The sequence below is a fragment of the Danio rerio genome, chromosome 23 (assembly GCF_049306965.1).
Source record: "Danio rerio strain Tuebingen ecotype United States chromosome 23, GRCz12tu, whole genome shotgun sequence".
NCBI lineage: Eukaryota > Metazoa > Chordata > Actinopteri > Cypriniformes > Danionidae > Danio > Danio rerio.
This window is the reverse complement of record NC_133198.1, coordinates 25,906,466-25,929,543: the sequence shown is the minus strand read 5'-3', so window position 1 is coordinate 25,929,543 and position 23,078 is coordinate 25,906,466. Positions and strand designations below refer to the sequence as shown.

The 23,078-nt window shown below is 36.1% G+C and overlaps 1 long non-coding RNA gene across 8 annotated transcripts in view; it reads right to left on the bottom strand.

Annotated features, from left to right (window-relative positions):
* LOC101883493 (uncharacterized) overlaps positions 1–23,078 on the bottom strand; it is a 48,568-nt gene that overhangs the window by 9,307 nt on the left and 16,183 nt on the right. For 2 of the 8 annotated variants that reach the window (XR_012398488.1, XR_012398489.1), the window contains 8 exons: positions 11,446–11,553; positions 7,449–7,612; positions 5,483–5,761; positions 4,399–4,464; positions 1,676–1,841; positions 1,469–1,588; positions 1,069–1,329; positions 596–755 (listed from right to left, as the gene is read on the bottom strand). This is a non-coding gene — a long non-coding RNA (uncharacterized lncRNA). Of the gene's footprint in view, positions 1–595; positions 756–1,068; positions 1,330–1,468; positions 1,589–1,675; positions 1,842–4,398; positions 4,465–5,482; positions 5,762–6,374; positions 6,645–7,448; positions 7,613–11,445; positions 11,554–23,078 lie in introns of those variants that run through there. The other 6 variants (XR_012398493.1, XR_012398492.1, XR_012398490.1 and 3 more) reach the window with 6 other exon arrangements.

The following is a 23,078-nucleotide window of genomic DNA, read 5'->3' as shown; positions in this document are numbered from 1 at the left end:
AGTAGTTTGAACAAGCAGAAAAAGTCTTTTTGGGAGTATGATCAGTTACTCAGTGCATTAACTACAGTATGTAAGCAAGCATGAATTTGGATGTTAAGAATACATTAGTAAATGTTGAACTATGATTAATAAATGCTGTACAAGATTGTTCATACTTTGTTAATGTTAGTAAATACATTAAATAATGGATCATTATTCTAAAGCGTTACCACATTGTGTGGTCCAAAAAAACATTTAGGCATACACAATGATTCAGATATAGCAATTTTAAATGCATGAATCAAATATGGGTCACAATTGAAAGAACGGGCTGACCATTGTGTTAAAAAAATGGATATAAGCTACAAATCAGAACTGAGCATCAAAACACGCCGTGTAAACAAGGCCTGAATCACTAAACTACACTAGAGGCCTACCATACACATGCGAACACGACAAAACACTCACCCGCTCACATCACGCGCACTTAGCCCTGTGAAAAATACATGAACTGCCAGCAAAAAAAAGCAACATGCAGCATTCTGTGGGCAAACACGCTCACCATTCTCCGAAAAACTGCACTTTTACCCACACAAACATGTATTTGTACACTGACCTCAGCCAACAGAAACTGCTGTATGCCATCCATGTAATAGATCCAGCTTCAACACACGGTAAGGTCATTTGCAGGTCAAGCGTAGCTCATGGTAGGCAGATGATTATCGATCTAGAGGGACCAGGGACTGTTCACAAGGGCAGGCGGCCCACAGATCAGCCTTGGGCAGAGGAAATAGAGGTCATGGGCTAGAGAGTGCACAGTTCATACACAATGAACTTTTAACACCTCTAGAAACTCTATAGGGTTAGCCACTTGTTGACCAAAATTATACTATACACAAACTGGTAGACGGTAGAGCTGTACACACCGCCCACAACGCACAAATGTCAGTGTAATTATTTACAGTAGAGAAGTCTTTAGAAATAACCTTGAACTGAAAAAAGGGTTTTCAATCTTTTTCATATGAATAAGTAGTAATAAATACAATATTTTACACCTAATACATTATATATTTATATATATACACTTACCGGCCACTTTATTAGGTACACCTTAGTAGTGTGGAGTTGGACCCCCTTTTGCCTTCAGAACTGCCTTAATCTATCATGGAATAGATGGCACAAGGTACTGGAAATATTTCTTAGAGAGATATCTTTTGGTCCATAATAACATGATAACATCACGCAGTTGCTGCATATTTTTCAGCCGCACATTCATTTGTCGACTGCACATCTCTCGTGACATAGATAGTGCATTATCCTGCTGGAAGTAGCCATCAGAAGATGGGTACACTGTGGTCATAAAGGGATGGACATGGTCAGCAACAATACACAGGTAGGCTGTGGCATTGACACAATCCTCAATTGGTACTAATGAGCCCAAAGTGTACCAAGAGATTATCCCCCACACCATTACACCAACTCCACCAACCTGAACCGCTGATACAAGGCAGGAAGGATCCATGCTTTCACTTTGATGAGCCTGTGCCAATTGTAGCCTTAGTTTCCGATACAGGAGTGGCACCCAGTGTCTTCTGCTTCTGTAGCCCATCTGCCCCAAGGTGTGACATGTTGTGCATTCAGACATGCTCTTCTGCATACCTCAGTTGTAACGAGTGGTTATTTGAGTTATTGTTACCTTTGTATCAGCTTGAACCAGTCTGGCCATTCTCCTCTGACCTCTGGCATCAACAAGCCATTTGTGCTCACAGAACAGCCTCTTCTGGATATTTTCTCTTTTTCAGACCATTCTCTGTAAACCCTAGAGATGGTTGTGCATGAAAATCCCAGTAAATCAGCCGTTTCTGAAATACACAGACCAGCATATCTGGCACTAACAACCATGTAATGTTCAAAGTCACTGAAATCCCTTTTCTTCCCCGTACTGATGCTCAATTTAAACTGCAGTAGATCGCCTTGACCATGTCTACATCCCTAAATGCATTGAGTTGCTGCCATGTGATTGGCTGAATATGGCTGGTGAGCATACACCCATATAATATGTGTGGATTAAAGATGTGACGTCAAATTTTAAGGACGTCAAATTAAATTTAGTGAAATAAGGTATCGGTTTTTGTCAGAATAAAATGTTAAAACTTAGCTAGTTCTATGTGGTAGATAAGTAAAAAAAATACTGCTGGCAATCGGGCAAATGCTAGCGGGTTGAATAATATGGTTGTAAAAGGTTTTCTAAAAGAGTGTAAAGATTTATGCAATTGATGATAATTTTGGGACTGCATCGTCCTCCTTAAATAGAATCTTTTAATATACCATTAATAGATTTTTTGTTTTAAATATGTCTGACATAAAGTGCCTCACAAAGTTATTTAAACCCCTTTATTTTTTTCACATTTTGATATTGCAGTCTTAATTACTCACCCACATCTACATTCTACACTGCAAAACGACAAAGCAAAAAAAACTAATTTATAACATCTTTTAATAAAAATGAAATACACATCATTACACAAGTGTTTGTAATCTTAGCCCAGTGCTTAGCTAAAGGACCATTGGCATTGATTATAGCCTTAGTTCCTTTTAAGTACACTGATGAAAAAGCTTTCATTGTTCTTTGCCAATCTTCATCACGCTGAGTATAAAGCGAATACAACGTATCAACTCCCCTTTGTTTTGTTTAATTTTAGATTCAATCAAATTTAATTTTAAATTTATCATTTTTTTTCTTTGTCATTACAGTGCATGAAGTGTAGATTTGTTGAGTTGAAAATGTCAAAAATGGTTTTAAAGCCTTCCATGCCTCATGCTAAGCTAGAATATCACATATTCTCTAATCATATAATCATCCCCGTGTTGAAATGCAAAGCTTTCTGGTGGCTTTAATTCTGAGAAACTGCATTGCAGGACATTAGAGAAGCTAAGGGAGGTTGGCAGCATGGAGAGGCTGAAACCAAGGACACAGTTGGCAGCGTGCCTGTGCTGGGCTGTGGATGCAGTCAGGCGGAGTGGAGGCAGGCCATGCCTTGGGGCATTGAGAAGAGGCCAATTCACTGGCACACTAGCTAGGCCCTCAGAGAGAGAACGCCACACACAAATTCAAACTTGAAGAAAATATAGAAAAATCCAAAAATGACAGAAAGAGAAATTTTAATGTTTAGCAATCTGATTTATCATTCTGAAAAAAAAAATGAACCAACTTCGTAATTCAATCCTTTCAAATCGCTGTCATACAGTATGATGTCAACATCGAATACCAATAATCCGACTTAATTTGATTGAGACAATACTCTGATTAAGAGTCTAGCACGTAAACAGTGACTTTTGATTAATTTAGTTTGATTAAGGTTATAATCGAATTAAACAGAAATCAAATTAAGATGTGGAGTATGCCGATTTTAGTGGCATTATTGAAGAGCAGTACAGACATGTAAACTCCTTAATCAAATTATTATCATTGTGTAGGATTTTCGTTCCTTTCGTGACTAGATATTCCATATACACAGCTGTTTGACACTATTTTCTGCACCTATCGACTGCAAAATGCAGAAGTTTTTTTCCCCATACGGCATCAGATTCCATTAAAATAGCACTCTTCCAGCAGTTCAAAATCACATACAAAATCTCGTTTGTCATGACGGCATGCATGAAATGTTTCTGGAAGAACGTGAAAGTGCCAAACTGCATTTAAAGTAGACAAATTAAAAATAAAACACAAAACTACATTAAACTCCGTAGGAAATGTGAATGACGTTAATCGAATTATGAACTATAACAAGTAAGACAGGATCATGAAAAGAACATTCAAAAAGCAACTTGTGTAAACACCTTAATCATATTATTGTCATATTCAGATTAGGGCAAATCATTTGATTTTAAATGTCCATGTAAACATACTGATTGACTGAAAACCAATTATGTAGTTTAGATATTATCAATTAAGGGTTGCGTCAAATCTAATCCAGCTGATTTGTTTAAAACATCTAATTCATTCAGAAATTATTCATTAACTTTCATAATTGACTATTTGACAATTGCACTTAATTTGTTCAACCTTTGCTGAACCATTCAAGAATGAAATGCAACTGTTATAGAGAACACTCTTGTATAAATAAAAATTTATTGTGTCTTACATTGTCAATTGGCAATCACACACACATTCTGATACATTCTAAAAAGATGCTGTGTTGGCGTAACCCAATGTTAGGTTAAAAAGTGTAATTAAGTCGGCCTGTCTGACTATGTTTTATCCAACATAGGGTCATTCTGAAAATGTAGCCCTATATACATTTCTGGAGATCACAAATCATGTAGCCAGAAGTACAAATGGCTGCATTTCATTTTTAAAATGAATACTACGGGGTGGTAGGATGCTGTTCCTTTTCCGCTTACCAGCTGACCGCTTACCTCCGTGTGGACGGCTTTCCCGCTGTTACCAGTTTGTCCAGTTACCTCGCCATGTACGTCAGTGGACTTGTGATGCAGAAAGGAGTTGACCGCAATGACAGCGTTCAAGTCCAGAGAACGGTTCCAGAAATCGGGTAGGACCAAAAAGGAGAAAAAAATGTATAAATAAAACAGGGTGAGAATGTGGTCAAATCTGAAAATGTGGTAAAAATCAGAAGGCTTTTCTTTTTCTGGATTGCTTTTATAAACTGTTGTTTGGGTTTAGGGAAGTGAGTGGGTGGGCGGGTCAATTGGTGCTTTTTAAAACACTATTGGTTGGGTTTAGAAAAGCAGGAGTGGGCCAGTCGATTGGTCAGTCAGTCAGTTGACAGCGGCCTCTGGTGGATTTATGTGAGAATAGCAAGCGCGAATGACACTCGCAAGAGAAATGTGAGAATTGAAAAAGCATATACAGTGGCCTCTGGTGGATTTAAGAAAACAAAAACTGTTTAAAAAAAAAAAAAAAAAAAACACTTCCTGGGATGTATTTTACAGAAATTTTTAGAAATGACCTTGGGTTGGTCCCATCACAATAAAGGCAAAAAAAGTGTAATATTTAAATGGAATTGAAAAAATAATAATAATCGAACATTGGGTTTGTACATATCTGACCCTACATTGGGATACCACAACCCAGCGTATGTTTTGAGTGTACTCTATGTGTGAGTCAGGGTGATAAGTTTTATTTTTCATAAAACTACTGACTTTTAATTGAGAGGTGCTTTTTAGTCTTAAACACTTTTGCAAAGCACTTATTACATGACTTAAAAAGTTGTGTGGATAGACTTGTGCAAATACAGTGCATCTTTAATGATTGCTATACTGTTTGTCCCTGTTTAAAAAATAATAAATCTTTGCCATGTCTTCAGCTCTCCTCTCCTGATATTTCTACAAATTATACAAGTAAATAATTCAAATCAAGAGTCAGATGCTTATAGGTTCATGGTCCATCAAGAGCCAGGCTGTTTCTTTTTTTCTCAAAAGTTTCCAATGCAACAAAGTTTAGGTACTTTATCAGTCTGTTCATGGTTTAGTTCGTCCTTACCTAATCTCACAATATCTCTCTCTCTCCTTCCTGCTGAACATGTATGTGGTGGTGACTGTCATCTTCTACTGATCAATCAGCACCCAAACAAGCAGGGTCTTTGATGGCTGCATAGAAAGAGAGAAAGAAACAGAGAGCAAGAGAGAGAAAGAAGAAGTTTCCTTTTGACGAGCATGTTCCACTGTGAGAATCCCCAGCAGCCTCTGACATCTGGTTCCAGTTAGAGCCATGACGCGCTTCCTGCCCGCCTGGGCCACGGTTCACAAGTCAGACGCCACGCTGAAGAACGAGGAGAAAAACAGACACACATGCTTACTCCAGTATTATCTACATGTGTGTGGTTATCCTGAATCCTGAACCACCTGTGAAGAGCATTCATTTTTTACCACCTATATGTCATTTATAGAATTATACAGCACTTCTTATCCCACAAACAGATAAACATTTAGTCAAGTGTACACATTATATTTTCTATTAAACATACTACAGTTGAAATTTTTTAATAATTAGTATACATTCATTTTGCATTTACAAATATTTTAAAATATATTAAAAATTATTTTAATAGTATGATATAGACTAAGTACAGGGTTCTGGGGGTTTCATCAAGTCAGACTTTTAAAGACCTTTTTAAGCACATCATAAATGACATTTTAGACTTAAATAGGGTTAAATGCAAAGGAATTTTACCTAATGTCCCGGTTTTCTTTGCCACATTTTAAATAATGTTTTAAAACAAGCAAACCCTAGTTGCATAGGATATACAATTTACATGTGCACAGCAAAAACAGACCAATTTAAAATTATTTAAGACTCACAAGACATTATTTCAGTGAAGACTTTTACATTTTAGATTTTAAATAAAAGACAATTTTTACGACTTTTTAAGAACCTGCGGAATGGGCGCAGTGGGTAGCACGATCGCCTCACAGCAAGAAGGTCGCTGGTTGGAACCTCAGCTGGGTCAGTTGGCATTTCTGTGTTCACGTGGGTTTCCTCCGGGTGCCAGATGAATTGGGTAAGCTAAATTGTCCAAAGTGTATGTGTGTGAATGGGTGTGTATGGATGTTTCCCAGTGATGGGTTGCAGCTGGAAGAGCATTGGCTGTGTAAAGCATGTTGGCGGTTCATTCCACTGTGGTGACCCTGGATTAATCAAAGAACTAAGCCGAAAATAAATCATTTACTTGGAATTCCCAAAACATAATAACATGGACTTTTTGTGGGATGTAAACAATAACAATGATCCAAAGGTATTTCCTGTTTTACATTTTTTATTCCCATAGCTTTTAAGAACCCTAAAAGTTCCACATACTGATAGATAATGTTACTACAGCCGTTTTAACATTAAGATATGATTCAGTTGCCTCCATTACAGTTACTAAAACAATTGTAACAGTTAAATGTCAGTTAAATGTCTGTTGAAGGAGCAGTATCAAGAGATGTTAAGCAGATAGTCTACTAATACTCAAATGGACCATAAAAATAAAGTTACCCTTTTTTTACTGAAGTTAATGTTGTTGTTGTTGTTGTTGTTGTTATTATTATTATTATTATCATTACTGTTATTATTATAATTATTCTTTAGCCAATGTAAAAACCCACTTTTAAAATTTCTCTTCGTATCTGAATGCATAAGCAAGAGCATTTTGCCGTGTTTATGTTGCAGCTTTACTTGTCGTCATTGAGCAATTGTGCTTCTGTGCGAAGAGCTACCCGAGAGATAAGCAATGGAAAAGTGTGACCCTCAAGATTGCAAAATGTGCACTGCACCTACACACACTCGGGAGGGAAACCCTACAGCCCGTGGGTGCATGTAGACACACAAAACATACACAGCGACACACACACAACCATGTCTAGGGCTTGTGGGTAAGGAAAGTGAGAATGAGGAGGAGCAATGAGCGTAAAAGTGAAAATGTCAGGAGTGTAGATTTAGAACACAAGTCGACCACAGAAGGGCTTGCCTGCATTGGGGGCGATGTTTTAACGCCCTCATGTATGGTGCTTTGATCGTGCAGGAGTCAGTTTGTCTGCTGGTTCAATGAGGCCTGATGCTGAAGCGAGCACTCATTTTATCAAACACTGCAGATCTTCATCGGTGCATGGAAAATCAGGTTGCAACCCACACCTACATCGTAAAGGACAAAAAACAAAGAATACACACTCTCAGAAATGAGTCAATGGCCACTCTCGCACTGTATGAGCCTCCCACAGATCCACATCATTTCCACGATCAATATTTTTTTTGTTTTGGTTTTATTTGTTGTAGATCGCTATTCAGCAAGCACTCTGTGGGCTGCACGACCCTTGATTCCTTTTGTGTGGCGCGTGTGATGTTGTCATCATCATGGCAACCATTTTGATCAAGCTATAAAGATGCTGCCATGCTGCTAATACGACAAGATATCCGCTAGATTTTATTTTTAAAGTAAGTGATAACACTGTTGATGATGATTTTAATAATGATAAGAATACAAGATAAAGCAAGCCTGTAGCCAGAGGAGGGTCCAGTGGCTTAAAAGACCCCACTAACAAAGTCCAGAATTTTTCCCATACATCAGTGGTTCCCAAAGTGGGAATCGGGACTCTGGGGGGTTGCGGGACAATGACAGGGAGTCGCTTGGTTATTTAAAAAAAAAAAAGTCAAATAAACTTGACTAAACCATCAGAATTACAATATTTTAACCAGGGCATCACGGTGGCGCAGTGGGTATAGCACAATCGCCTTACAGCGAGAAGGTCGCTGGTTCGAGCCCCGACTGGGTCAGTTGGTTCTGTGTGGAGTTTGCATGTTCTGCCCATGTTTGCATGGGTTTCCTCCTGGTGCTCCGGTTTCCCCTACAGTCTAAAGACATGCCCTATAGTTGAATTGAAAACGCTAAATTGCGTAAAACATATGCTGGATAAGTTGGCGGTTCATTCCACTGTGACGACCCCTGAATAATAAAGGGACTAAGCAGAAAAGAAAATGAATGAATGAAATTTAAACCATAACCCACAGAAGATAAAAATAGTATTTTTTATAGTAAAAAACAACAATATGCAAATGAAAAGTCGTCAGCCTTTCAAATATGTTTTTAATAGGATCGGTGTTAGATTAGATTGCTAGATGAACAAAACAGCAATGATTGATTTTTTAGCACAAGGTTAAACTTTCTGACACCTTTATGGCAATCAAATACATTAAAAATAAATACAGGCCACAACTAAACATTGAGAATGACTTTGATTAGCAGTCTCCAAAATTAAACTAACAATAGATAATATTAAATTAAACAAATAATAAACAACTATAAAAATTATATGGTTGTTAGACTGTTGCAGTTTTTTGTGTTGTCAGTATACTTGTGTTTATTGAAGCCTATTGTTGAATGAGCAACGTTTGCATATTTATAAAGTTTGGTAACTCCTGCCTTACATGAGCTCATTTGTCTTATATTGACTGCTATGCCATCAATAAATTGTGAAAATAACCCATCAAAGGCTTTAGGACCAGGCAGAATCCGACATCAAGGGAGGTCATCTTTCACTATACTGTTGTTAAATAGAGAAAACATTTTACAAGTAACTTTAATTTTAAATCACGGACCTTATTCATGAAAGACAAAATGATGTGACGCACCAAAAGAGGCCCATATTAAAGTTAATTTTAATACTAATTAGGCTGTTATTGTTGTCCATGAATTGTTAAATGTACTTTTTTACAAGAAACACTAAAAAAAAAACGTGCAGCTCTACATTATTATGGTTTTATTGATTATAATTCAAATGGGCAAATTCTGACTAAGGAAAGTTAAATGTGCTGGCCAGTTTTGCTATTTGCCTAATAAATGAAAATAGGCTACAATTTTTATTTCTAATAATGTAATAAATTTGAAGTATTTCTTTATTCTTAATGTTTAGGAAAAAAAATTTGGTAGGCTACTTCAAAAAGTGGGGTTATGATGACTATCCGGCAAACTAATCGAGCTAAAAAAAAGTGCTTAAAATGTCATGGAGTAAATTAAGTGTTTTTTTCCTCATATTTTATTTTTTATAGAAAAAGAAGCACAGCTTTCAGCAGGATGGCTACAGGCCTGTAGTTCGCATCACAGATTATTATGTTTAATATTGACGATTTACTTTCCGCATTAATATAATAAATGAAAAAAAATTAAACATTTGGATGTACGTTTATCTCACTCCACACAAATTTCTCCTTTAAAAGCCAAAGTGTCACCTATGAGTGTCACACTGAGTTACGGTTAATGATAACACGAGTAAAGCTCTGCCTCTTTTGATTTTGATTAGCCATTTCAGTCATTTTGAAATTGATGTATATTAACGAGATGTGTCGTTATGACTAACAGCTTTTATGAAGTAATATTAATAATTCCTTATATTTATATAGCGCTTTTCTGGACACTCAAAGAGCTTTAAACATTGAGGGGAATCTCTTCATCCACCACCAGTGTGCAGCATCCACCTGGATGATGCGACAGCAGCCATATTGCACCAGCACATTACATACCAGCTGTTTGGTGGAGAGGAGATGATTGATGAAGCCAAATATGATTTGGGAATGGTTAGGAGGCCATGATGGACAGGGGCCAGTGGGCAAATTTAGGGTTAAACCCCTACTCTTTTTCGAAGAACATCCTGAGATTTTTAACAACCACAGAGAGTTAGGACCTCGGTTTAAAGTCTCATCCGAAAGACAGCGCTCGCTAAGCATTATAGAGTCCCTGTCACTGACTATCTGCTATACTGGGGCGTTAAGACCCACACAAACCGTAGGTTGAGCACCCTCTGCTGGTCTCACTAACACCACTTCCCACAGCCAACTAGTTTTCCCATTTGGTCTCCCATCCAGGTACTGATTAGCTTTAGAGTACGACCATGTGACAGTAGCAGAGAGCTAGCTGCCGGCGATGGACTGTCGACAGGATAATAATAAGCTACAATCAAGTAGATGTAATTTTACTCCAATTGTGTTCAGCCTGGTAAACCATTTTAAGAGTTAATGTGCATGTTGTTTTGGCCCTATAAAAATATTTTCCTTAGGCAATATGTTGTTTGACATTTTGGCTATTTTCAGTTTTGTGAGAAAACTACATTGACTCTTTTTATTAATCTAACACTAACTATCCCTTTTATATTGAATAAATTTAATAAAATATATAAAACAAAAAATGTATATCTTACATTCCAACAGTAACACTATACCTTTCCATATTTTATCAATTTATCTGATAAACAAACATATATATTCATTCCCAGACATAAATGTATTTCTAGTGCCAGAAGTAACTGTTTTTAAAAGTTCATTTTGTTATTTTACAAGTCACATCAGCAGAACAAGCATCAACAATTTTTTCATTTTTTTTTCATCTTTACCCCATTATCAGTACCAGCAATGAAAATAAATCTAGACAGGGTGCTCTTTTGCTTTCCACCTTCTCCAGAAACAAGGCAGAAAACAGCCGAACAGGGACCCATGAAATTTTAAGCTGGGGATATTGATTGGTGGGGGGAGTCAGGGAAAGGTCAACCCTGTCTGAACATCAACAAGCAGAAACGCTGCAAGCTGCTCCGCATCGCCCATCCTCACCCAACCTGCAGCCTTCCAGCGCTCCGTCTGATCTCCAGCTGTAGAACCAGCACTCTCTGCCATGCATTCTGCTCCGACACATTAACATCCAATAACCCAAAATACAATGTGTCAGCCATCAAGTTAACCGCATAAGCCTTACTTTCCTCTGCACTTCTTCTTTGGCTCTTTTTCCTCAGAGTTATACACATACAGAGTGCGCACACACACAAACACAGAGAGAGAGAGAGAGAGAGAGAGAGAGAGAGAGAGAGAGAGAGAGAGAGAGAGAGAGAGAGAGAGAGAGAGAGAGAAAGAGAGACAGGACTGGTGCATGGTATTAACCCCCCTCCAGCGATGCTCATATCCTGCAGGAGCCCTCGGGTTCTAACCTGTCAATATCGTGTGGTGTGGCGGAGCGGCTCTGCTCCCCTCAGCGGATCAGTTAACCTCCTCGCTGGCTGGGACAGAACTGCAGATCTGCTCCACACGCACATGACCTTCAGCACAGGATGAGACACGCTGATTTATGCATTCTCGCAATACATATTCATTAGAATGACTGTAATTGTGTTTGTTTACACACTTTGGGATCTTAAAAGATGTTGTGTTGAGTCAGAGAAATGCACATATTGAGGAAATGGCCAAAATTAACGCAATAAATTGCTGAACAATTAAGCTTTGCTTTAAGTGTCTAAGCATGACCATACTGAAAAAAAATAATACGTACATAGAAACAACAAAAAAAAAACAGCATTTTTGAAAGATTTGTTTGGCACGTTATTAACAGTGGTGGAAAGAGTACTGAAAAATCTTAATCAAGGAAAAGTACCATTACTTGCCCAAAATTGTAGCGCAAGTAGAGTAAAAGCATCTGTTGTAAATATTACTCAAAGTATAAGTAAAATGGAGACGTTTTTCAAGTATTCAAGAGCTGTTAGTGAGTATTACATTGTGAAATTCTAATGCGTTTCTATGCAGTTTGTGCGTGCATGTGTTTGAAAACGTAACATTCTGTAGTGCACTTAGCCATTGTTTAAGGCCATTTCAATCCATCATCCAGCTAAAAAAGTCTCTGGTTTATTGTGTGTGATTTGGACGTCTTCTTGGACAATTTTCATGCATCCAAATGGTTAACTGAATTTATAGCACCCATGTCTTGAGGTAATTCAGTATGGTGCAATTTAGTTTCTATGTGTGATTTGATTAGACAGGAATCACAGGATTTGGAATGACAGAAATTGTTCTACTTTAGGCAATCCCATAGACAAGAAGAAAATAAAATAGTGACTATAGGTTGAAGTAAATTAATAGAGTAAATGTACTATTCAATTACAGTAGTTTGAGAATTTGTAATTTGTTATTTTACACCACTGGTTATTAAAATAGATTTAGTTATAATCATTTATTAATCAACTCTAAAGTAAAGTAGGTATAATGCAACACAGATAAAGCATGTATTTATTTGGTTAAGCTATTTTAGGCCTTTTATAGTTATTTTTTTGGAAATGTTTATTGATGTCTTGTAAAGGAGCTACATTATTTTAAATACATAGACGAAATTAACATTTCACTGTAAACTTTCAATCAAATTGTTATGAGCAAGGCGTTACAATGGCACAGTGGGTAGCACAATCGCCACACAGCAAGAACGTCACTGGTTCGAGCCCTGGCTGGGTCATTTGGCATTTCTGTGAGGAGTTTGCATGTTCTCCCTGACCCCATGTTCGTGTGGGTTTTCTCCGAGTGCTCTAGTCCCCCCACAGCCCAAAGATATGCGCTCTAGGTGAATTGAATAAGCTAAATTGGCCGCAGTGTATGTGTGTAAATGCAAGAGTGTATGATGTTTCCCAGTGTTGGGTTGTAGCTGAAAAGGCATTCACTGCGTAAAACACATGCTGGATAAGTTGGCGGTTCATTCCGCTGTGGCAATGCCTGATTTATAAAAGGACTAAGCCGAAAAGAAAATGAATGAATGAATGAATGAATGAATGAATGAATGAAATTAGCATGCAAAAAAACTTAGCATTGTGCTAATTTAAAGGAAAAGCTTTTGATTTACACAATGACACTACAACAACACCCATTTTTTTAGACTGAGGAAGTGAAAACATTAGGTCCTACGAGCAGTTTTTTGGTTTATTATATTAATCTGATACATTATTATTCAGGAAATTGAATTGTTGTAATAATATTAATAATAATAATAATCAGCAAGAACATATTCAACTGATCAAAAGAGACAATAAATACTATAAAAGATATTTAGATTGTAAATAAATGCTGTTCTTTTGGACATGCTATTTTGCAAAAATGCCTGAACAAATGCAAAGCTTCCCCAAAAAAATATTAAGCGTCAAGTGTTTTCAGCACTGACAATAATTAAAATGGTTTGACAACCAAATCACAGTCTAAAAAAGATTTCTGCAGAATTCTGAAAAAATGAAGACTAGAGTAATGGCCATAATGGAAACGAATTACACTTTGAAATGTGTAAAATAGAAAATTATTATGTAAAGTTGTAACATTTCATAACTGTTCAGCAGTTCTCTTATAGAGAATACTGCAGTTTTTAAAGGAATACTGAAGTTTTAGTTAGCACCAAAAAACTGTTATTTGAGTATATTGCAGTATTACAATACAACCGAAGTACTACTACAGTACAACTACTGCAATAGTACTGAAGTGATGAAGTACTACAACTACTATAATGCAGTACTGCTACTGCAACACAACTACAGTACAACAACTACTTTCAGTTCTTAGTACTTTTAGTAGTTTACTACAGTGGACAAGGGTTTCCAAATAAGGTTTCAGTACTTCAGTTGTACTGCTGAAGGACTACCACAATATATTGTATTGCACTTTTCAGAAGTATAAGTAACTACAGCAATACATCAACAATACTGCAAGACATAATAAACCTAAAGTGCATGTTTAATACTTATTTATCTATGTGTAATAAATTATATAACATCACTATATTGTCTCTCTTAGTTTATTTAATGTTACTTCAGATGTACTGCATTTTACTGCGGTTGAACTTTATTGCATTGTAGTTGAACTGTGTGTATACCTCATTATACTACATTAATTTTGCAGTTTTATTGAATTTTGCCACAGTTATCCTTGTAGGTTACTGCTGTTGTACTATTTAGTTCACTGCAGTTGTTTTATTTTATTTTTATTTTTGCAAATAAACTCTTACAATTGTAATTAGAAAATTAATTAAATCCCAAAAAAAAAAAAAAAAAAACATCCCTGAAAAAAATATTTTTGGAAGATGCTGAAGAGCAAACCTCTTGGAACATAAGTGCAGTACAGTTCTTGGCATTGGCATATTGGACTACAGCAGTACAAGTGCAGTAAAGACGATGTTTACTTCTTTTTACTCCAGTTTACTGCAACTTATAATGCTGTTGAACTTCATTGTATTGCAATTTTGCAATTGTACTTAATTCTACTGCAATTATACTTCTATATACCCGTTTACTGCAGTTATGTTGTAGGGTTTTTAAATAAATCAAATAAATGAAAAATAAATAAATGAAAACAAATAAATGAAAATAACAGTGGGCTAGTTTTTAATGCTAATGTGCATGCTGTAGCAATGATCTCTTGTCTTAAATGATACGTGACCTAGTGTGTGTGTGAACTTCACACATGTGTGTGTTTGAGGTGAACGTGCTAAGGGTGAACATGTACAGGCATGGCATGCACAGATCCCCTTACTGCGAGACGCTGGCAGCATATACTTATATCTCTGGTTTCTGTGTGTGTGCGTGTGTGTGGCAAACTATATTAAATCCCTCTCGCAGCGGAGGTGTCGTGTTGCGGCTGCTGCTTTATAGCTGGTGCCGGAGCAGACTGGCGGCAAGAGCGGCGGCATTATCTGCATGCTGAGGAATGTCTCATGCCCCGTCATTTCCAGCAACCTCAGGTACAGCAGTTTAAAAGCACACGGAGGTGCACAACCAACTGGAATACACACTTCTAATGCAACTCATTACAGGTTCAGCCTGTCTTCTACCACCATTTATTGCTCAACATGATCATAACTACCATCATGTCATTTTGTCATATACAGTAGTCAACTTATGAAGTGGATCAAAGCCTTTTGCTCAAAACCTAAACGTTGTCCTAAAACTAGTGATCAACATCCATTCGTGTGTTGCTTTGGGCTATACAAAAAATAAAAAAAGAGCAAAGACCACCAGTTACAAGTTTAAGTTGACATAACAGCCTCACTGAGGAAGATATAAAGCGATTCGTTCAAAATATCTGAATCATTCAGTAATGAATCAAATGAGTGTCATTATGAATAGATTGTTGAATCAAGACTGTTTTAAAAAGACGTAACTTGATACATTAACCTCTTGTTTGTTTAACTGTTGTATAAAATCTGTTTTTTTTGTAATAGTTAAATAAACAGCACTCATTGCTTGTGTTAATTACTAATCTTTAGATTTTAAAGATATTTATAACTTATATTGCATGGGCATTCTAGAAGCATTTTAACATTTCTTCTGAAGTTAAATGCATTTGGGCTTATTTTATGTATGTATGTATTTATTTATTGTTTTTTTATTTGTTTGTTTGTTTGTTTGTTTTATTTAAAATATTTATTTAGTTATTTAGTTAGTTAGTTAGTTAGTTAGTTAGTTAGTTAGTTAGTTAGTTAGTTAGTTATGTTTTGCAACTTATCCAGCACACGTTTTATTCAGCGGACAAGCATACACTCTCATTCACACACATACCCTATGGCCAATTTAGCTTACCCAATACACTTATAGCGCATGTCTTTGGGCTTGTGGGGGAAACTGGAGTGAACATGGGGAGAACATGCAAACTCCACACAGAAGTGTTAACTGGCCCAGTGCTACCCACTGCGACACAGTGTCACCCCTATTTATGATACATGTATTTCCAATACTAAATAGTATTTTGTCATTTGTATTTGATAAGGTTGATGAAATGGATGAATACTTTGAATCAAAATACTGTAATGTCTTGTATTTTCGATGTTTCAAAATACTGTAAAATTATTTGCAATGAATCTACAGTTTATGGTGACATAAAAATGAGGCCTCTGGAATGAATCATTTTTAAGAAGGAGGTCAATGCTTGGAGTATGGATAGAAATTATACTTAAAAAAAGTAACAGACAAAGGCTGAGGGTATATTCAGGAGCATGTCTACAACCATTGGAAATAGCTACTGAGCAACGCTAAGACCATAAATATACATATACAAAGCGTTTACTTGCAAAATTAGATATTTTTGTCACTTTTAGATATCATATTTTATGTTGTGGAATTTTTAGAAGTTTTCAGAAATCAAGCTTTTACATTGAGTATAGAAGAGAACAAAAAATGTTAACACACTTCATATTCTGACAGCCTGTCACCCTTTTAAATCTTAGATTGTTCATAGGTTGAATAATCATTGAACAGAGATTATGAGAACTGTACTGGCCAGACAATGGATGGAAACATAATCAGCATATAGTACCATGTTCTGATTCAGTATCTGCATTAATCTATTTAAACCATAGGATGTCATCTTGAAGACAGCACTTTCTGTATGAAATTTGTGCAAACTTTATGCTAAACTCAAAGAGAAACACAAGTTACCATTTGATTAAAAGTCCAGCTCACTAACCATTAGGCCACAACTTCCCCTATAAGTGAACGAAATGGCAGAGAAAATGTTATCAAATATAGTTTACCAAGTAAGTTTAATGGTGAAGGGATTGGTCCAATAAGGCTATTGATGGAGGTTTTGGGAAATTTCCTTTTAATAGTATTGTGGATAGTACAAAAATATAGTATTTCATGTTGATACATTTGTGGCTGCTGTATTTATTTTGATACACTTAAAATCGCCGTATTTGGTATTTTATTTAAAAATACATATCAATGTATTTTTGCCCATGCCTGCCCCTAGCCCCTAACTTAACTTTACATTTTCAAAACAAAATTAAAGAAGATTTAGGGGAAAAGGGGATACAGATCACTCATTCATTCATTCATTCATTCATTTTCCTTTAGCTTAGTCTCTATTTCAGAGGTCACCACAGCAGAATGAACAACCAACTATTAAAGCATACATTTTACATAGCTGATGCCCTTCCAGCCGCAATCCAGTATTGGGAAACACCCATACTCACTCATTTACATACACATATACAACAGACAATTAAGTTAATTCAATTTGGACTGTGCAGAGCACCTGGAAGAAACCCACACGAACACGGGAAAACATGCAGACTGCACACAGAAATGCCGACTGGCCTAGTTGGGACTTGAACCAGCAACCTTCTTATTGTGAGGAGACAGTGCTAACCACTAAGCGTTTTCAGGCAGTATTAGTACTGAATTTTAGTAGGCCTTTTAGTACCATCTATAAAATCTTGTCTTCTTATTATAAGAACTGTTCACTAAAAGGTTCTGATGGAAGCCAAAGCTTTTAAGAGTCAAACAAAGATTGTGATTGGTTCAGAATATATTTAAAGAAAGCATAGGCAACATTTGTATCACTGGCAGATGAGAGCCCCTCCTGGTAGATGACTGAAATCTATAATGATGGCAATGACTGGCACATAGCATACATGTATGAATGATTAACAGAGACATCTGCCACTGCTGAATTATAGATCAGTCAAAGTCAGACATATGGGCTCAGACTCCCATGTGTTGGAGGTACAAAATGCTGCTTGTTATGACACTTACATTCACATAGTTTTCCAATTAAGTTGCATGTTCTTGTTATGGCTTTAATCAAAATATTTTTTGATATAATTTTTAAGTTTCCGATCAAGCTTTTCAAATTCTCAAACTTAACATTTGGGCACCAGTAGTTTCTGTTTATCTATTCGGAAGTGTTTTTTTTTTCTTTTTTTTTTATATAAATTAATCATTTTATTCAGCAAGGGCATATCAAATTAAATTGAAATTGACTTTGGCAAAAACTTTATGAATCTAGACATGGTCAAAAAGATCTGCTGAAGTTCATGTCATGGTAGTTGGTGCCAAAAGGGCTATTCTGAGGATTTCAGTAACTGTGGCTTTGCTAGGATTTAAAATAGACTAGTTCATGGTAACAAACATAGGCTAGAGTAGTTTGAGCTTATAGAGAGTAACCACTCCTTACAACTAAGGTCTTAAGAAGAGCATCTCTTAATGCACATCAAACCTTGAAGCAGGTGAGTTACAGCAGCAGAAGAGCTCATTAGTGTTTTCTTTTTAATATATTCATTTTATTCAGCAAGGGCGTATCAAAATTGACATTGGCAGAAACTTTATGAATCTACACATGGTCAAGAAGATCTGCAAGAGTTCATGTCATGGTACTTGGTGCCAAAAGAGCTGATTGGAGGATTTCAGAAACTGCCGCTTTGCTGGGATTTTCCACCTGGGTTTATTGGCAGTATAGATATAAAATAGACTAGTTCATGCTTACAGATATAGGCCAGAGTAGTTCAAGCTAATAGAGAGTAACCACTCGTTACAACCAAGGTCTTCAGAAGAGCATCTAATAATCCACATCAAACCTTGAAGCAGATGAGTTACAGCAGCAGAAGAGCTCATTAGTGTGTTTTTTTATATATATAATCATTTTATTCAGCAAGAAAGTATCAAAATAAATTGAAATTGACATTGGCAGAAACTTTATGAATCTAGACATGGTCAAAAAGATCTGCTAAAGTTCATGTCATGGTAGTTGGTGCCAAAAGGGCTGATCTGAGGATTTTAGTACCTGCGGCTTTGCTGGCATTTTCGATCTAGGTTTATAGGGAGTATAGATATAAAATAGACTATTCCATGCTTACAGACATTGGCCAGAGTACTAACTTCGAACTAATAGAGAGTAACCACTCCTTACAACTAAGGTCTTCAGAAGAGCATCTCTTAATGCACATCAAACCTTGTGAAGCAGCTGGGTTACAGCAGCAGAAGAGCACACAAGTGACACGCCTGTCAGGCTATAAGCTGCACAGGAATGCAAAAAAAAGGATCCTGAGTCTGATGAGCCTCAATTTCTGCTTTGCCATTCAGATGGTTAGGTCATTTGACAGAAACAACATGAAAGCATGTATACTGTAAACCCTGACTTCCATCAGTGGTTCAGGCTGATGATTATGTATTTAGGTCATTTCTTTGCACACTTTCTTTGTTGCAGGATGTAGTGAAACTGGAGACAGACAGATCTACAGCAATTGCATAATATTCTCATCTTATGGACTAAAATCTCTGATGAGTATTTTTAGCACCTTTCACTTCAGCACAAGCAACCCTTGTAATGTGTAAGGATTTGCAATATTGAAGGAAAAATATGATATGTGATAGCATGCTAAATAATGTGATACTCTATATGCAATATGATACTTGAAATGCTTTGACCAACATACTAGGTCTCATATTATTTCAGGGAAAAGAAAGCAAAAACACCACCACGCTTTACTCTTGCATTAAACTAATCAGACATTTTATCAATGTAAACAAACCAAAATAAATAAGACAACCACTTTGCTCCACTTGGTATAGTTTTACCAAGAACAAACAGAAAAAGTATGTGTAAAAAGTGTGCCCAGACTACAAAACCTTAGAAGTCTTATAAGTTATATAAAGTATACACTGAATAAATGCACTTTCCAGTGATTTATAGTTTGTTCTTTGTTAGCATAGAATGGATAGCATGAACAACATACTGACACCTTTAAATTAGTCCAAGTGAACATTTTAGCGATACACGTTATTAAATAATATACTTTTTTGATATTTACAGTTATACATTTACAAAAAAATCCTCAAGAAACATGATCTTTACTTATTATTCAAAAGATTTTTGGCATAAATGGAAAAACCAATAACTTTGATCCATACAGTTTATTTTTGTTATTGCTAAAAATACTCCCATGACACTTAACACTGGTTTTGTGGTCCAGGGTCACAATTGTTTGTAAACAAGCACAAAAACCAATTCGGAGTAAACCTTTAAAAATACAGCCACCCTCCTTTTATATTATGCCAGGTTGTTAAAGACTGCCTCAGTGCCATTTCTCTAAATCCTGCTCTTTTGGAGAAGAGACCATACTTCCAGCTGAGCACAGAGAACAGCCTCACCAGGGACCAGTTCGATCTCAGCCCTACTTCAGAGGATTAGCCTCTTATCAAGCTCCTAAAAGCTGCTGTAAGAACTGTCTTTAATTACTCTATCTTTAATTAACCAAAACGTCAGTCCAGCCACCCAGGCTCTTCTCAGATACAGTGCCTGATTTCAGGAGGAGGCCTTCAATTCACAGCATATAATAGTTGTATTTCTGCATTTATTCAAGCCTCCAATTCTGCTAAGGTAAGTCATTGAGACCAGAACTGACTGGACTTTTGAAATGAATAGAAAAACTCACCATTTGTGTTATTAAGTCTATATTGTGTATTGCAATGTTAACACTAATTCTCAATAGGTTTATAGATTTTTTTTCCCATTGACTCCAACATAATAACTGGAATAAAATCTGACTTTACCACACCAAAGACACTTTCATCTCCTTTAAAGTGTTGCATTTTATTGGAGGTACACATTTCAAAATAACTCTCCAAATATACAGACATAGTCCTGTCTACAATAGGCATGCAGACTTGTGTCTATCCCTTCTGTTTAAAAATCTTGGTGTTATTCTGGAGTCAGATATGAGTTTCAGTAGTCATACCAAAGCAGTAAGTAAATCCACATACTATCATCTCAAAAACATTGCAAAAATTAGATGCTTTGTTTCCAGTGAAGACTTAAAGAAACTTGTTCATGCTTTTATCAGCAGCAGAGTGGATTACTGCAACAGTCTCCTTACTAGCCTTTCCAAAAAGACAGTCAGACAGTTGCAGCTCATCCACAATGCTGCTGCCAGGATTCTGACCAGAACCAGAAAATCAGAGAACATCACACCTGTCTTTTAAAGTATTATTACTTGTCTATATATCAATAAATGGCCTAGGACCTCAATACAATATAGATACAGTATTGCTCATCGAATATAAAACAGATTTCTTATATTTAGGATCAGATAAACTAGATATTCCAAGAGTTCAGCCAAAGCAGGGTGAATCCACCTTTAGCTTCTTCACCCCCACTGCTGGAATCAGCTTCCAGAAAGGGTAAGATGTGCTCCAACATTAGTCACATTCAAATCAAGACTGACAACACATGTGTTCAGTGGTTCCTTTACCAAATGAGCAGTGCTATGTCCAACAGATCGCACTTCCATATCTTTCTTTTGTTTTCATTATTTTAAAACCTGTTTTAACACATTTTAATCTGTTTTTAATTATTTTATTCTTCGTTTTTTATTTTCTTATACTTGTCTCTTTAATTTCTGTATATGTAAATCACTTTGAGTTACCATTGTGTATGAAATGTGCTATACAAATAAACTTGCCTTGCCTTGCCTTGCTTGACTTTCCCAAAGTTTGCCTTGTGATGCAGAATCACACATTATTGCAAAACAATTTAATTTAACAATTTCAATCTACATTTCTGTGTTTTAATTCTCTGGTATGCTCATATGTAGGTTTTATTTCAATCATTTAATTGTGGTAACTACAAATCTATTCATCAGAAAAAAAAACATCTTCCATGAAATTCCCTCATGCCATTTCAAACCAGTATCAAATGTGCAGAAATAAATAATGGCATTTACATTTGAAGAAAGTTGGTATTCATGAAAGTTTGATCACTATTGATAATGCATAGAAATTGAATAATCAAAAACATGCCTGTGTCGGATTTGGTGCGCATAACACAAGGAAAGCATTAAATTATTTTGGTGTAAATACAATAGTAGTCTGTTTCATTGGCTTATTGGCTTATTAGCTGTGAAATACAAATTTCTCAAGTTCCTTAATATAATAATCAAAACTTTGATGTGTTTTTTTTTTGTGCAAAATAAAACAATATTTTCAACACAATCAATTGTGTAAAAATACACTGTAAAACAAAATCTAGTAACGAGCAGTTCTGTGACTGACCAAAGCTCATGGTTTACGAGGGTTTGTGTATGCTTTACAATAAAATTGAAAGAGCTTGATCTCTTTTCTAACTGTTGATGTTGAAAAATAAACTGCAGTTAAAGTAAAACTGTATTTATTGTTATTTTTTGTATTTTTCTACAATATATTTATTGTCTGACTTTGCCTTGTAAACAAGGCCGAACTTAACCAATAAGCAATGTAGGCAGCCACTAAGGGCCCAGGGGAATTTTGGGGCCTCAACCAATGCCAAGAAGTCAATATTAATCATATAGCTTTTTTATACATATGTTGTAAAATTGTTCTATAACCGTAAAGGTTCTTAACATTATTACTTCTTTTCAAAATTAGGGGTGCACATGAATAGTGGACCGTTCCTTCTGTACTGCACATGCCTCTGCACATGCACAGTCTGTCAGCGATCAGAGTAGATCTGAAGTAAAGGTAGATAGAGTGTGCAAGAGTGAGAGTTCTGAGAATTTGGAGGGAAAATGTAGAAATAATGACAAACAGTAAAACGCTTTGGTACGAGGTAACTCAGCGATCCTGCTTTCTGGCCGAAACACCCAATAGATGATGAGGCTGTGAGCTTGCTAAGAGAGGGCCTGTTCAAATAAAATAACATTTCCTAGTGAGCAGTAACAGTCGGCAATTCACAAACAGCAATTATTCAGTTCATAGGATAAATGATGATGAGATCAGTTTGATTAACTGTGTTTTAAATTTAACTGTTTTTTTATATATTAAAATCGAATATCATGAATGGCCAATTAACTGTACATAGTTTGTGAACTTCTTTTTATTTGTGAAATTAGTGCATTTAATTTTACATTAAGAAGATGATTAAAATATAGAAAATATACTTTTTATATATGTTTATTTAAATACCTTTTAACATGCAGTTCATTTACAAAAAAACTAATCTACAGAGAAAGAAAATATCTATAGAGAAAGACAATATTTTGATTTTCAATGCTATGGCCCCATACCTGGAATTGCTT